The sequence below is a fragment of the Pseudorca crassidens genome, chromosome 16 (assembly GCF_039906515.1).
Source record: "Pseudorca crassidens isolate mPseCra1 chromosome 16, mPseCra1.hap1, whole genome shotgun sequence".
Classification (NCBI taxonomy): Eukaryota; Metazoa; Chordata; class Mammalia; order Artiodactyla; family Delphinidae; genus Pseudorca; species Pseudorca crassidens.
Genome location: NC_090311.1, coordinates 20,134,444 through 20,149,871, shown reverse-complemented (window position 1 = coordinate 20,149,871; position 15,428 = coordinate 20,134,444).

Sequence of the window (15,428 nt, the reverse complement as noted above, 5' to 3'; positions counted from 1 at the left end):
CTTCAGGGCGGCTGTAATGTGGTGGCTTGATGGCTGCCACATCCATTGTTTACTGATGTGGCAGGCGGCATTCTTAGTTCACACTCTGGTACAGGTAACCAAAGGTCCACTTGGTTAACTGGTCGACTCCGCAAATTTCTGGGGACCCATTCTGTCTCCTAAATCATGCATTAAAATTCGACATGACTTTTGGTCCTGTGGACAGCCTTCAAGGCTTAGCTTGACACTCCTCACCACTCTAGAATTTTTCTTTCTTATGGCTCAGGCAGAGTCAGACCCAGGGCTATCTTCCCTAGTAGGAACAGGCTTGACATTCTTTAGAAGATTTGCAAATAATCTTCAAACCCCTATGTCCCCTTGGGATACCCTACCACCTCCCCCAGACTAATTAGGATACAAGAGAAAAGCCCTGGGTAGAGATTCTGCCTCTCTCTCTCTCTCTCTGCCTCTCTCTCTCTCTCTCTCTCTCTGTCTCTCTGTCTCTCTGTCTCTCTGTCTCTCTCTCTCTCTCTCTCTCTGTCTCTCTGCCTCTCTCTCTCTCTGTCTCTCTGTCTCTCTGTCTCTCGTCTCTCTCTCTCTCTCTCTCTCTCCCCCTCCCTCCCTCCCTCCTATGCCACCTCAAGATCTCTCTCTCCTTCTCTCCCTCCCTCTCTCTCTGTCTTTCTCTCTTTCTCCTTCTCTCTCCCTTTTTCTCTTCTCCCTTCCTGCCTTCACCTTGTTTATTTACATATCGCATCCATTTTCTCTTGCCTTACTCTTACTTATCCTCAAGCCTCAGATTTATATCATTTTTTTCTGAAAAGTCTCCCACAACCACCTCTTCAGTCTCCCACTCCCCAAATTACATTAGGCACCATCCTCTGTTCTCCCTTTATCATATTTATTATTTTGTCTGGTAATTATCTTCATATGGGATTGGCATCTGAAATGGGGTAGGGTCGGGGAGCAGTCTTATAGGACTGAATCTTCAAATTGTGGAATCTGTTACTATCTTCTGGTAGACAGTGTCAGAATTGAGTTGGACTGTAGGACACCCAGCTGGTGTTCAGAGAATTCCAATTGGAATTGAGTGCAGAACATTTTTAGGAAGCCACACATAATCTTTCTTCTTTATGTGAAAGTTCAGCTGAGCCTTCTCCTGAATATGAGAAATGGTCCTTGCCATATAATTTTTTATTTTTATAAATTTTATTTATGTATTTATTTTTTGGCTGCGTTGGGTCTTTGTAGCTGCGCGTGGACTTTAGTTGTGCTCGTTGCAGTGAGCGGGCTTCTCATTGCAGTGGCTTCTCTTGTTGTGGAGCACAGGATCTAGGCACTTAGGCTTCAGTAGTTGTGGCACGCAGGCTCAGTAGTTGTGGCTCGCAAGCTCTAGAGCGCAGGCTTAGTAGTTGTGGCGCACGGGCTTAGTTGCTCCGCGGCATGTGGGATCTTCCCAGACCAGGGCTCAAACCTCTGAACCCCTGCAGGCGGGTTCTTAACCACTGCGCCACCTGGTAAGTCCTTGCCATACACTTTTGAAGGACCATTATTGTCAACCCAACACCAAATAATACTGTCATCAGCGAGATAGATGCTAAAATGGAGAATGCTGACCCCTAGTTAAGATTAGAGTAGGAGTCAGTTACCATCTGTTAAGAGCTCTTTGGGTGCCAGACACTGTGCTAAATGATTTGTATACATTATCACAAACGCTATGGTAATCTTATTCTCTGTTTTACAAAAGAGAAACAGGCTTAGAGAGCCAAGGTGACTTGGCCAAGGCCACACTGCTCGTACACAGGCAAACCGGGAATAAGACTGAATATCTGTCTGCACATTTCACAGTTTATCTGCTGCTCCACACCACTCAGAAACCTCAGTTAATCAGAATGTTCAGGGAATGTTGTGATGGAAAGGGCTTTCAGTTTGGATGTAGAAATTAGTGTGTGTTGAAGGTGACCAGTTTTTAAGTGTTGGGTTACATTACTGATGTGAAGCTGTCTGTTGTCATTGCTTTCTCCCTTAGAGAGAGGACAAAGGTAGCTAATACGCTGAATAATTGGTTGTTTCTATCAGAAGAGTGCTGGCTAGTAAACACTACTTGCATTGTTTTTCAAATCCTACCTTCATTCATAGTCCTGAAACTTACACATGTGTACAAGGGTCCACTCCCCTTGTGTGAGAAACAAAAAGTCTTTTAAAAAATTTTATTGAATTATAGTTGATTTACAATGTTGTGTTCACTTTCTGCTGTATAGTGAAGTGACTCAGTTATAGATATATGTTCTTTTTCATATTCTTTTCCATTATTGTTTATTATAGGATATTGAATATATTTCCCTGTGCTATACAATAGGACCTTGTTGTTTATCCATCCTATGTAAAATAGTTTGCATCTGCTAATCCCAAACTCCCAATACTTCCCTCCCCCAGACACCCTCCCCCTTGGCAACCACAAGTCTGTTTTCTATATCTGTGAGTCTGTTTTTGTTCTGTAGATATGTTCATTTGTGTCATATTTTAGATTCCACATATAAGTGATATCATATGGTATTTGTCTTTCTCTTCCTGACTTCGCTTAGTATGATAATCTCTAGATCCATTCATGTTGCTACAAATGGCATTATTTAATTCTTTTTAATGGCTGAGTAATATTCCATTGTGTGTGTGTGTGTATATATATATATATATATATATATATATATATATATATATATCTCACACCTTCTTTATCCATTCCTCTGTCGATGGACATTTAGGTTGTTTCCATGTCTTGGCTATTGTAAATAGTGTTACTATGAACATAGGGGTGCATGTATCTTTTCAAATTATAGTTTTGTCTGGATATATGCTCAGGAGTGGGATTGCAGGATCATATGGTAACTCTATTTTTGGTTTTTTGAGGAACCTCCATACTGTTTTCCATAGTGGCTGTACCAATTTACATGCCCACCAACAGCATAAGAAGGTTCCCTTTTCTCCACACCCTCTCCAGCATTTATTATTTGTAGACTTTTTAATGGCCATTCTGACAGGTGTGAGGTGGTACATTGTGGTTTTGGTTTGCATTTCTCTAATAATCAGCAATGATGAACATCTTTTCATGTGCCTATTGTCCATCTGTATGTCTTCTTTGGAAAAATGTCTGTTTAGGTCTTCTGCCCATTTTTCTATTGGGTTGTTTAGTTTCTTGTTATTAAATTGTAGGAGCCGTTTGTATATCTTGGAAATTAAGCCCTTTTCCTGTCCATTGCATCATTTGCAAATGTTTTCTTCTAGTCTGTAGGTTATCTTTTCGTTTTGTTTATGGTTTCCTTTGCTGCGCAAAAGCTTATAAGTTCGATTAAGTCCCGTTTGTTTACTTTTGCTGAAAAGCAAAAAGCCTTAGGAGTAGAAAGATGCTAGTAGAGGAGGGAACACAATGTGGGTAGAGGACCTACAGCCTCTGCAGTGCACAGAGAACGTGGGTCCCAGTATTTCTTGCCACATTTCAGTAAAAGAGAAAATAAGAACAGTCAGAGCGAATCATGACAGAATGGATAGTGGATCGGGCCAAGAGTTCCAGCCCCAGTTCTTCACTTCCTCTTTGTGTGACCTCGGGTGAGTCATTTTATCTCTCTGGCTCTCGCTGAACTCATCGGTAAACGGAGCAGTTTGGTTTAGGGGATATTGGAGAAAAAAAATAAATGAATAGTGATTACCCTGGGAGTAGGAGGTGTAATGACTGAAAGAGAGCATGAGGGGGGGAGGTTTGAGGTTCTGGTAATCTTGACCTGACTGCTCTTCCAAGAAAGCGTTTACTTCGTGAAACATCATCAGTCTGTAAGCTTACTCTTGGTGCACTTTCTATATGTACTTTATTCTTCAAGAAGAAAGCTTACATTAGAAACCAACAAACCAAAAAATACACTAGGCACTTTAAATCCTAATTGGAAGAAAAGGTCAAGTATAAACATAGAAAAATGTTTTTTAAAGTGTTTAAACCCCCTATGAGTCTTCTTCTCATTTGAAGAGATAAGTGACTATTAGAAAGGAAAAAAAAAAAACCTCGGCTCCAAATCATGATAGGATAGTTTGGACAGCAAATCATCATTTACATGGTCACCTATCACAGATTTTCCTTTTGAAATATGATCTGAATACTACATAGTCTGATTTGTTTTAACACCCCCTATTCTGAAGCATTATATTTAATAAGTTGAAGTAGGAGGCATTAAGGTGAAACCTACTGTTACCAAAACCACGGAATTCCAGCAGCAACATTGTTACCCTATGGTTCTATGATCCCACAACGCAATGTAATGAGACTTAAAGGGTGTCAGGACTTGGGGACGCCAGGAGTGTGGAAAAGGGATGGCCATCAGTCCTGTGAACACAGATCACATTTAGATGAAGGTAACCTTTTCTTTACCATTAAAAGCAACCTTTTATTTTCATGTAACCTGAGTTTCCAATGAATATAGGGTGTACACAGTTGAGGGTTAGGAGGAAGGAACTCCGATACTTCAGACACTGAGGCAGCACAGCGGCTTCAGCTTATGAAACAACAGCAGAGGAATGGGAATCACTCTGACCACTGTGGGACAGAATACCAGCCCTTGAATCAGCCTATTTCAGAGGTGGCCCTCAGGCAGGCTTGGCAACAAAGCATATTCTCCAGCAGAAGTCAGCGCCTAAAAAGACAAGCATTAGTGTTAGAAAACTGATGTCTTATAAATGCGGATTTATGAGAATGTAAATTGGTACAACTGCTTTGGATCATTATCCAGCAGTCCTGGTAAAGTTGAGGATATGCATCCCTTGTGACCCAGCAGTTCCTCTCCTCGGCTTGTGCAGTATAGAATCCTGCCCACAGGTGCCCACAGCACACGGGTAAGGTTGTTGCTAGCAGCATTGTTTGTAATTCCATCAACACGAGAATGGATACCTAACTTATGATACATTTGCACAACAGAGAAGATGCCTGGACCAGAAGGGTATGTATCAACATGCATTTGTCTCACGAATATACTTTTGATTATAAATGCAAGTTTCAGAAGAATACAGTATGACAATATTTTGTAAATTTTCAAAGCAGACAAAAAAATACTGTAGTTTTTTGTTAGGCATCCATATATATGTATTAAAGATACAAAGAGTAAAAACAGGAATGATGAACAAGTTCAGTAACCTCCCTGAGAAGAGATGGGGGATGAGGGGAAGATTCGAATAGGTAGAAGCATGAGACATTCATAGGTGAATCACTATGATAATACAGTTCATCATATTAGTCTTTATACTTTTTTGTATATCCAGTCTTTTATGCAGTTTTTAAAAAATTTAATTGAAAAAATAAGAGTAAGATTTACTCACTCATCCTTCCATCCGTATGTTCATTCATTCAGTATGTATTTATGAGCATCTACTTTGTGCCAGGCACCCCTTTAAAGTCAAAGAGGAAAATGAGAAAAGTAAAAAGGATAGTCACTGACCTCAAAGGTCTCGTCAGGATAAAGAGACACACAGAGAAACTTAGACCACAGTGTGAGACTCCTTCCTTTTACAGTGAAGGAGTCTGAGTCGAAAAGGAAGATACAGTTTGGGCCAAAAGTACATACAGAACCTGCCTCCCAGGCATGTGGCTAAAGATGAGGGTGATCATGGGAGGAAAGCAAACCTAGCTCCATGGTCACAGGACACAAAGCTCACATTGGACTCCTGGCTCTTCTTCCCAGGATGCAGTGATAGCCATCATCCTGGCAAGTGGTCCCACTCAGGCGCCTGAGCTGTTTCAAACAAATTCTGCACAAAGGGTGATTTGTGCTGTGTTGTGCTTCTCTTTCAACATAAGTGTCATGATTCTTGGCGTAGAAGTGTAACAATGATAGGGGTACATTCATCAGTCATTCTAATGCCTTGTGTTTGAAGAGCAGTTTGAAGCTATTTTTCCCCAAGACTACTTAATATCAGAACATATTGGTTCAGACTACAGCCCTTTTCTGTGCTCTCGCTCACAAAAGAACCAAGGAATGCACTGTCCTTGTTACAACCATTTGTGGGAAACTGGGTGGGGGGTGTACCAGACATTACACGATACCAGAAACCGAGCAAGGTGGGAGGATGGGGCAGTGTTCTGTCAATTCCAAGGAAAGAAAAATAACCTGCAGTGTTTTTTTCTTACGACCTGTGTGATGCTGGTGACAGTAATACCAGTAAACTAAATAAGGAATGATATACATACATATTGAGTCATAATTCCAAAGATGTCCATTGTCATTAAATGGCATGTGGAAAGCCCAGAAGTAGTTTATGGTAGAAAAAATATGACTCTTTCATTAAATACCTCTTAGACATCTGGAACAAAAAAATGGTGGCTAAACATTACTAATATTTTCAACATCTGTGATTCTGAATGCTTTGAAAATATGCACATGTGTGTTAATTTATACTTTATAGCTTTACAGCCTGTTGCAGGAGGATTAACTCTAAGCCTCACATCGTGCAGATGAGGACACAGAAACCCAGATGGGTTAAACAGCAACATCCCACAGTTTGTGAAAGAGCTGGAGCAGGAAACTGGCTCCCCTTATTCCCCCAGCACAGAGCTTCCAATCTCCCCTCAGCGTACATAGCAGTGCTAAGTCATTGACAGTAGTTCACAGAGGCAGTGGCTCTCAAACTTTCATTTGGGTTTGAAGTTTAGGGATGATTCTGAAATCAGTTGGCCTTTCATTCATGGGCAGCCAGCGGCCATAAAAAATGAGGATTGGTGTTTTCCCTTCTGAGCAGGATGAGAGGGGGCATAGCTGGCTGCTGTATGCAGGAGTCATTAGCCGTGAGTCTCCCTTGTTCAGAAATACTTTATAAAGATGATGTCTATCCTCTGTCAAGGTGACATCTGTTCTGCAAAGAAATCAGAGCAGTGAGTGCAAGAAACATGAAACGTATCAAGCACAGAATACAAAAGCAAGGGCTTTAACTTCCCTTGAAATGTAAGGTGGGATGAATCACTGGAGTGCAGCTTGGGTTGGTTTGTTCATTTGTTTATTTTTAACGATAGGAGGAAAGAAGATAAAAGATCTTTCCTGGGCCTGGACCATATGTCTATAGGCAATCTTTGGTGTCACCATAAAAGCCCTGGCATCCCATCACTCACATTGGAAACAAGTCTTTCATTTATCCTTCCATTGGTTCCTTTAGGCCTGAGCACTGGTACTGATGTCTGAATTGCTCTGGAGTATAAAACTCTCTGGAGTCCAAGAGACCCCACGCAGTCATAGAAATGCCTGCCACCTGTGTACCTAACTCGACTTCTTCTCCGTGTGAGGGCCTTTTGTGGGTCCAGCTTTGTCCCAGTCAGGGATAGGCGGTCACCTAGATGCCCCTGACTGCCTCATTCTACCCAGCAAGAAGTAATCATAGGGCTGGTTCAGCAGCCTCTCAAGATGGCTCTGGATTTAGCTTGAGTGCCCCCTGTTGACCAAGCCGTACTTAATTTCCCAATGCACTGATCTCCAGATTTCAGATTCTCCTGTTTGGATTGCTAAGATCCGCCTGTGTTTCTCTTGGTTCTCCTGGACCCAGTCACCTTGCCATCTGTGGTTTACAGTCTCTGGGAATTGGATGAAATGTGATGTTGATCTTGAACTTAACTATTTTTACCAGGGTTAGCACCATCACAAGCCATGTGTCTTTCAGAGAACTAGCTCCAGGGTCAAACCCTGCCCTGATCTGACACACCATCAGCTGCACCAGCAGGGCCTCTGAACTGATACCCATAGCGCCACATGCTGTAAAGAACCAAACGGTGCAATGTGGAAATGACCCCTGGTCACATAGAACATAAAGCCACCAGAACAGGACGACAGCCAAGATGTAACAGAGGCAGGTGCTGGTCCCTTGTGACTTTTGCTCTTTTTATCCCTCATTAGCTGGATGGCCATAGGACAGTTACTTAACTTCTTTGAGCCTTAATTTCATCATTTGTAAAATGGGAATAACAATACCAACCTTACTCAGTGGTGATTACACCTAATACATTTCTTTCTGTGGGGCACTGGTACATAATGAGCTTTTAGTAAATGGTGGATCTTATCTTTATTATCCTGATTGATGGAACATGTGAAAGTGCCTGAATTATAGTAGTTGACAAACAGGTATTTGTAGAAGGATTTTGGTTATTTCAAGGCCTTTTTAAAAAAAATCTCCTTACAGATTTATGGAAAAGCAGGTGCCCATCAATCCTTTCACTGCCTCCTACCTTTACTGTCTCTTTTCTTTGCTTTCCTGTACCATGTAATTATTCCCTGTGGTTTTCTGGAGCCCCAGAAAACACAGCATCATGTCAACAGTGATGCTTAGGCATTTGTGTGACACTGAACAGTGTTTACATCCTCATCTCTTACATCCTTACAACAGCCAGTTGGGGCATTTGAACAGGCGTTGTCCCCCTTTCAGTTGATGAGGTCATCAAAGAGCTTCTAACCAGTTAAGTGTCAGAGAAGAGACCAGAGCCCAGATTTTATGATTTCTCACCACAAGCTATGGTTCCATGTTACAGGCTGAGTCTATGTTCCAAATCTCCCCAAAACCTGAATCAGAGAATTAAAAGTTACTATGTCATCTGTAACCCCTTTCATCTGTCATAAGCCTGTATTGAACAAAGCCATTCTGCAGGGCATCAAACATAAACCATTAGTGTACTCAACGCTGTGTAGGGGACGGGGTGACCCTGAAGCACCTCTGTGTCCATAAGGTGCCTGTGGTCTCTTTGGAGGGACAGAGTAACTGTGATGATGACAGCAGCATGAGGCCACATACAATTCCATAGCCACTACATTAGGGAGCATTAGAAGACTTGTACTAGAGCCCAATCCATGTAGATTAGGTGCTTGATTTTGCATAATTCATTTGTATTCCTTGAGTAGCAAGATACTCACAAAAGGTTTTTTGGTTATTCCTCTCCTAGAAGAGACCTAGAAACAAGAAAAGCACAAGGAACACTTGGGCAAACAAAGATGAATAAGATTTTCTCTGAAGATCTGCCCCAGGTTGGCAGAAAAAGTCCTCGCTCTCTCGCTCTCGCGCTCTCTCTCTCTCTCTCTCTCTCTCTCTCTCTCTCTCTCTCTCTCTCTCTCTCGCTGTCTCTCGCTGTCTCTCGCTCTCTCTCGCGCTCTCTCTCTCTCTCTCTCTCTCTCTCTCTCTCTCTCTCTCTCTCGCACACACACACACACACACCCAAGAGTATTAGCATGATAGAACTAGAAGCAAAAAGCAAAAGGTATTACATTATTTTTAAACCTTTCTAGGCCTGGGAGGCATCACTTCTGATTACAGCTTCCCAGGAGCTGCTGTTGGGTTTGTCAAGGTGCCTTAGTTTCCTGATGAACATGCGTATGTCTGTGACATACATAGATCAGAAAGAAAGAAACCTCTGGGGGAATATAGTTAAGACATTGCAGGATGGTGACCCAGTAAGAAAGCCAACCCACATTCTTTCAACTTGGAAAGAATTGCTGAAGCCACCTATGTCATTAGATTCCTTCACAAAATATGTTGCTGTGCACAGAAAATAGATGTTGGTAACACAAGAGCTCCTGGAAAGTGGAAAGTTCTAAATATATTCACAGCTGTTTCCCCTCAGGTTTTGGGTTTTGCTCCAGAGCCAGTTTCAGAATCTTATTTCAATTGAAAGTTTTTACCCAATCTGATATGCATTGAGGTTCCATCAGGTAGAATCCATTGACAGAAATTGCTTCCTGCAATGATATATGATTCGTTCATTCACATCTCTGAGGTATTTAGAGGAAATTATCCATGAATTGCATCATTAGTTTAAAAGCAACTGCAGTTGTTTTTCTGTCAGTATAACTTTAAGCCACGTAAGATCATTAGTTGGGAAAACATATTTGAAAAGAGTATATAACTAGTTCTCTCCCCAGAACAGTATGATTTATGTTAGAGAAACCTAGCATTGGAAATTAAACTTTTAAGCATAAGTCATCCTTGGGAATGACATCTAGATCCCCTCTTCTCCCTTGACACGCCCCACTGCAAAGGTGTCCAAAAAGTACAAGGATATTTCTAGGGGTACAGAAAACTGTGAAGATATCCACATTACAGCTGCAAACTACTGTGATGACAAAATACGTCTCCATTGGCTCACTCAGCAAAAAGCCAAGAAGATTATTTGCCGTTATTCTACTAGACCATTCATCAGCCTTAGCTTGCTTTCTCAGTTTGGTGGCCTCCTCGAGGGTTCTCAGTGTCTGGCTGCTTGGCCATGAATTAGGAGGCAGCAGTGCCAATTACATCTCTGCCCAAATTGCTGACACTGGCATCTTGTTTAGAGTCCTGTTCTTGACTTTTAGATCACCTCTTTCTCTCTCCTCTATATGAGAATAAAATTCAGTGTGAGATGAGATTCATAAATGTCATGTTGTGGTTTTACCATCTAGAAACATCAGGACAGAAATGTGCTCGGAATCTTACCTTTTGTTCTCACTGTGCTTCTTACTATCCAGCACCAGTGGAGTCGTTCAGATCTTTCTTACCAATGAAATATAGTCTGAAATAGTTCCGTAAACTACATAAGCAGAGAGACAATGGAAAAGGCAAGGGTGAGTGCAGCCAAACAAGTGTAATAGAAGGAAGAGATGATGGTTTGCTTGGCCATTCTTTGCGCTACCATCAGAATTTGGATTTTTATGGCAAGTGCTAATATATGAGGAGCTACAGAGGGGCCTTCAATGATGTTGATGCTCAGGGAACAGAGCATGGTGTCAGTTCCATGGCCTTCCCCTGATTCATCTGTAACAGAAGGGCTGGAGTTCAGTCTCAGCTCTGTCACCTTAATAGTTTTGTGATTTTAAGAATCATTCAACCACTCTGAGTTTATAATCTTCATATATAAATCTAGGGCCTAATAACTAACTGATGGAATTTTGAAAACTGTATAAGGTAATGTATGCAAAGTACTTTGTACAGTGCCTAGTTTATATTAAGCAAGTCAATAGTCGCTATTACCGCTGTAAATAATAACACTACTATTATATTTCTTCCAATGGACTTTAATCATTTTTAAAATCGGTTTCTGTCCCCAGTATACAAATAAAGGGGGAAAAGGACTCCCAAAATCTTAATTCCCATGATTACATAATAATCAAAGCCTTTTAAAACAGCCCACTCTTCCCAAACTACATGTTTATAGGAGGTAAACCAATATAAACCAGCATAACGTTGGTAGAATCTGTAGGATGCATCTTTTAGGGAAGGGTGGGCAAAATTTCAATATGAAAAGCAATGTGGGTATTTGCTGCTGAGAGTTTATTTTCTCTTTATATCAGAAAATAATTATGTATTCCTAGTCAAGATTTATAAATAATTACGATAATATAATTCAGAGGCTTGGTGTATAAACTAGGATCATGCATTGCATTTAAATGTCATGTCATATCCTTTGGTGTCTCAGTGTGTAAGAGTTCCTCAGTCTTTCCTTGCCTTACATGACCTCAATATTTTTTGAGTTGAAGCTAATTACTTTGTAGAAGGTCCTTCAGTTTTTTCTACTGTTCCGTCGTGATTTTTGCATTTTAAGCAGGAATCACACCGAAATGATGCTGTGCTCGTCTCAGTGCATCATATCAAGAGTCACATATCAGGGACATCATATCCATGAGCCCTGTAACGAGAGATGTGAACTTTTGTCACTTGGTCTGGTGCTGGCTAGGTTTCTCCATTGTAGAGTTAATTGATAAATATGTTGTACTTACTTGAAGCCACATCTCAGGAATCTTTGATTCTGAAATCATGAAAAGTCTTCCTACTCAGAAGGGGAAAAAGTGTTCCCTAATTCTCAGGAGATGGCTGACTGTCATAATTTTAAACAAAGTGTGAGGATTATTTTTAAATAATTTAAATAGATTAATAGAAGAGTCTGACTTGCCTCATTACCTTGTCATCAAGATAAGTGGATAGATCTTTATCCTTACCTTACTTGACATTTTAGTGGCATTTGACGTTTTGACCCTTCCTTACATGAAACACTCCTCTGTTACGTTTTCCGTGATGACAGTCTCTAATGTTTCTCTTCCTAAAAGCTGGCCAGACTTGCTCCTCTGTCTGACCACGTATATATTTTTGGTTCTTTATCTATGTAATGATATATAACAATTATAATATTTTAGATAAATATGTTTAAGAAAAAAGAAGCAACAACATTCCAAACTGCTTGCAAAAGGCAGGGCTTAATCCTTTCACAGTCTGGACACAAATCAACCTCGAACAATACACAACATTAAATTGCAAAGCAATTAAGCTTGAAGGCCTAAAAGACCCAAATTTGTTTTATAATGAGAACCATGAGGTCCCAAATTGTGAAGTGACTTTCAAGGGTCCCTCTTGAGTCACTGATAAAATTAGAGGGAGAGAAGTTTTCCAGTGCCCCAGGCAGTAGTGTTTCCCTCCACCATCTTGCTTCCCAGCCGAGTACCTTACAAGAGCCACATTTCTGTTCTGCCAAGAACAGTCAGTGGTTGGTCCAGAGTATCCTCGAAAGCTTTTTCCAATGCCTCTGTTTATCCCAGACTAAACCTTGACTCTGCTTTGCTTTCACCTGGACAAAAGAAAGAGATTAGGAAACACAGGCTAGGAAAAATGGCCTGGAAAAATACTTTGTATGTTTAACAACTCTTATTACTTGCTTATGATTAGCAAGAGAATAGATATATAGGGCAGAATGTTTAGAAACTACATGGGGGAAAAAGCTGTCAGATGAAAATAAAAATGAACCATAATCCTGCCACAAAAGGATAATATATTCTCTTATAAATCTTTCTATATGTGCATATGTAACAATAGATAATGGTAGATAGTAATATTTTTTCTAGCTAGCTAACCAGCTGCTTTTTCACAAAACAAATGGAGTTTATTATAGTTTCATAATTGTATGTAGACTTTTTTACTAATTTATGTCCTAGTGACTTTTTTCTATACCTTTAAATATTCACATAAGTAATGTTAATGCTTGTTTAGTGTCCCATAGTAGAAATGCATCATTATTTGCTTAATGAATTTTGGAAACTTCAGACTGTTTGCTTTAAAAAAAAATACAAACAATGCTTCAATGCATTTCTTAATAGAACAGTCTTTGAGTATAACCATGATAATCTCCTAGGAGGGAAAATTGGGTCAAAGAGATATATATACATTTTTAGGATCATTGAAACATACCAACAAATTGCTTTCTCAAAAGATTGTACCAACTTATTGTCCTATCAAAAGTACATTGACACATTGTAAATCAACTATACTTCAATTAAAAAAATTTTTTAAATACGTTAGCAAACTCACAGTGTGTAATCATTGGCGGAAAAAAAGCCACTTTGCTAATATAAGTGAAAACATTTTTTAAATTGTGGTAAAATATACATAAAATAAAATTTACCCTTTCAACTATTTTTAAGCGTACAGTTCAGAGGTCTTAAGGACATTCACATTGTATTGCAACCTAACCACCGTCAACGTCCAGAACTTTTTTCATCTTCCTAACTGAAACTTCATACCTATGAGACACTAACTCCTCATTCCCCTTCCCCTCAGTCCCTAGCAACCACCATTCTACTTTCTGTCTCCGTGAATTTGACTACATTAGTTACCCCATATAAACAGAATCAAGCCTTCTTTGTCTTTTTGTGACTGGCTTATTTCACTTAGCATAACGTCTTTAAGGTTCATCCACGTTATAGCATATCAGAATTTCCTTCCATTTTTTTGATAGAGTATAATTTTAATCTGGTTCTTCATATTATTTATTGGAATAGCTAGTAAGTAATACAGAATTCTGAACCAAAGTATAACTAATAAATTTTTCTAAACCTCTGATTTGTATATTTGAAGAAACTGTAAAAGATTTTTCAGGCTTTTAAATTTACATTAAGAAACTTCAGTGTGTTACTGTGTGTGATTTTGCATGATGGTGGTAGTTAAACAAGGTTGGATTGCTAAAGAAGACTCACAGGACCCCAAATGACGATGCTTACAAACCCACAGTTCATTACAGATAATGCATACTCAGTATAGCAAGGGCATTAAATAAGGCTGTGCATCACAGCCAAAGGCTATCTCACAGCAGGGGATCTGGAGCGCCCAGGTGAAAGCTGCCTTTGCCCCTACTGTAAGGCCCTGGCAGAGTAGACGTTCTCAAAAAGATCAGGAACCACTGATGTGTGCAGAGAACACCTTGGAACCAGGGGGTCCAAAATGCTGTCTCAGCTGGACATTTTTATATTTTCCTGGTCATGTAGGCATCCTTCTGTTAAGTGACCAGCCTCAACAGCAGAGCCCTCCAGGAGTCTCACTGAGACCAGATGCAAGTTGTCAGTCTCACTGTTATGCGTAAAGAGTGCTGGCACCCAGCCCTGAAACTCCTCAGACCCAGGATTACAAAGCAACACTATTCTTTTTTTTGTTGTTTTGAAGTTTTGAATTTTATTTTATTTATTTTTTTATACAGCAGGTTCTTATTAGTCATCCATTTTATACATATTAGTGTTTACATGTCAATCCCAATCTCCCGATTCATCACACCACCACCACCGGTCCCACCGCCGCTTTCCCCCCTTGGTGTCTGTACGTTTGTTCTCTACATCTGTGTCTCAATTTCTGCCCTGTAAACCGGTTCATCTGTACCATTTTTCTGGGTTCCACATGTATGCATTAATATATGATATTTGTTTTTCTCTTTCTGACTGACTTCACTCTGTACGACAGTCTCTAGATCCATCCACGTCTCTACAAATGACCCAATTTCGTTCCTTTTTATGGCTGAGTAATATTCCATTGTATATATGTACCACATCTTCTTTATCCATTCGTCTGTTGATGGGCATTTAGGTTGCTTCCATGACCTGGCTATTGTAAATAGTGCTGCAATGAACATTGGGGTGCATGTGTGTTTTTGAATTATGGGTATATGCCCAGTAGTGGGATTGCTGGGTCATATGGTAATTCGTTTTTAGTTTTTTAAAGAACCTCCATACTGTTGTCCATAGTGGCTGTATCAATTTACTTTCCCACCAACAGTGCAAGAGGGTTCCCTTTTCTCCACACCCTCTCCAGCATTTGTTGTTTGTAGATATTCTGATGATACCCATTCTAACTGGTGTGAGGTGATACCTCATTGTAGTTTTGATTTGCATTTCTCTAATAATTAGTGGTGTTGAGTAGCTTTTCATGTGCTTCTTGGCCCTGTATGTCTTCTTTGGAGAAATGTCTGTTTAGGTCTTCTGCCCATTTTTGGATTGGGTTATTTGTTTTTTAAATATTGAGCTGCACGAGTTGTTTATATAGTTTGGAGATTAATCCTTTGTCTGTTGATTCGTTTACAAATATTTTCTCCCATTCTGAGGGTTGTTTTGTCGTCTTGTTTGTAGCTTCCTTTGACAAAGCAACACTCTTAATCAGTATGC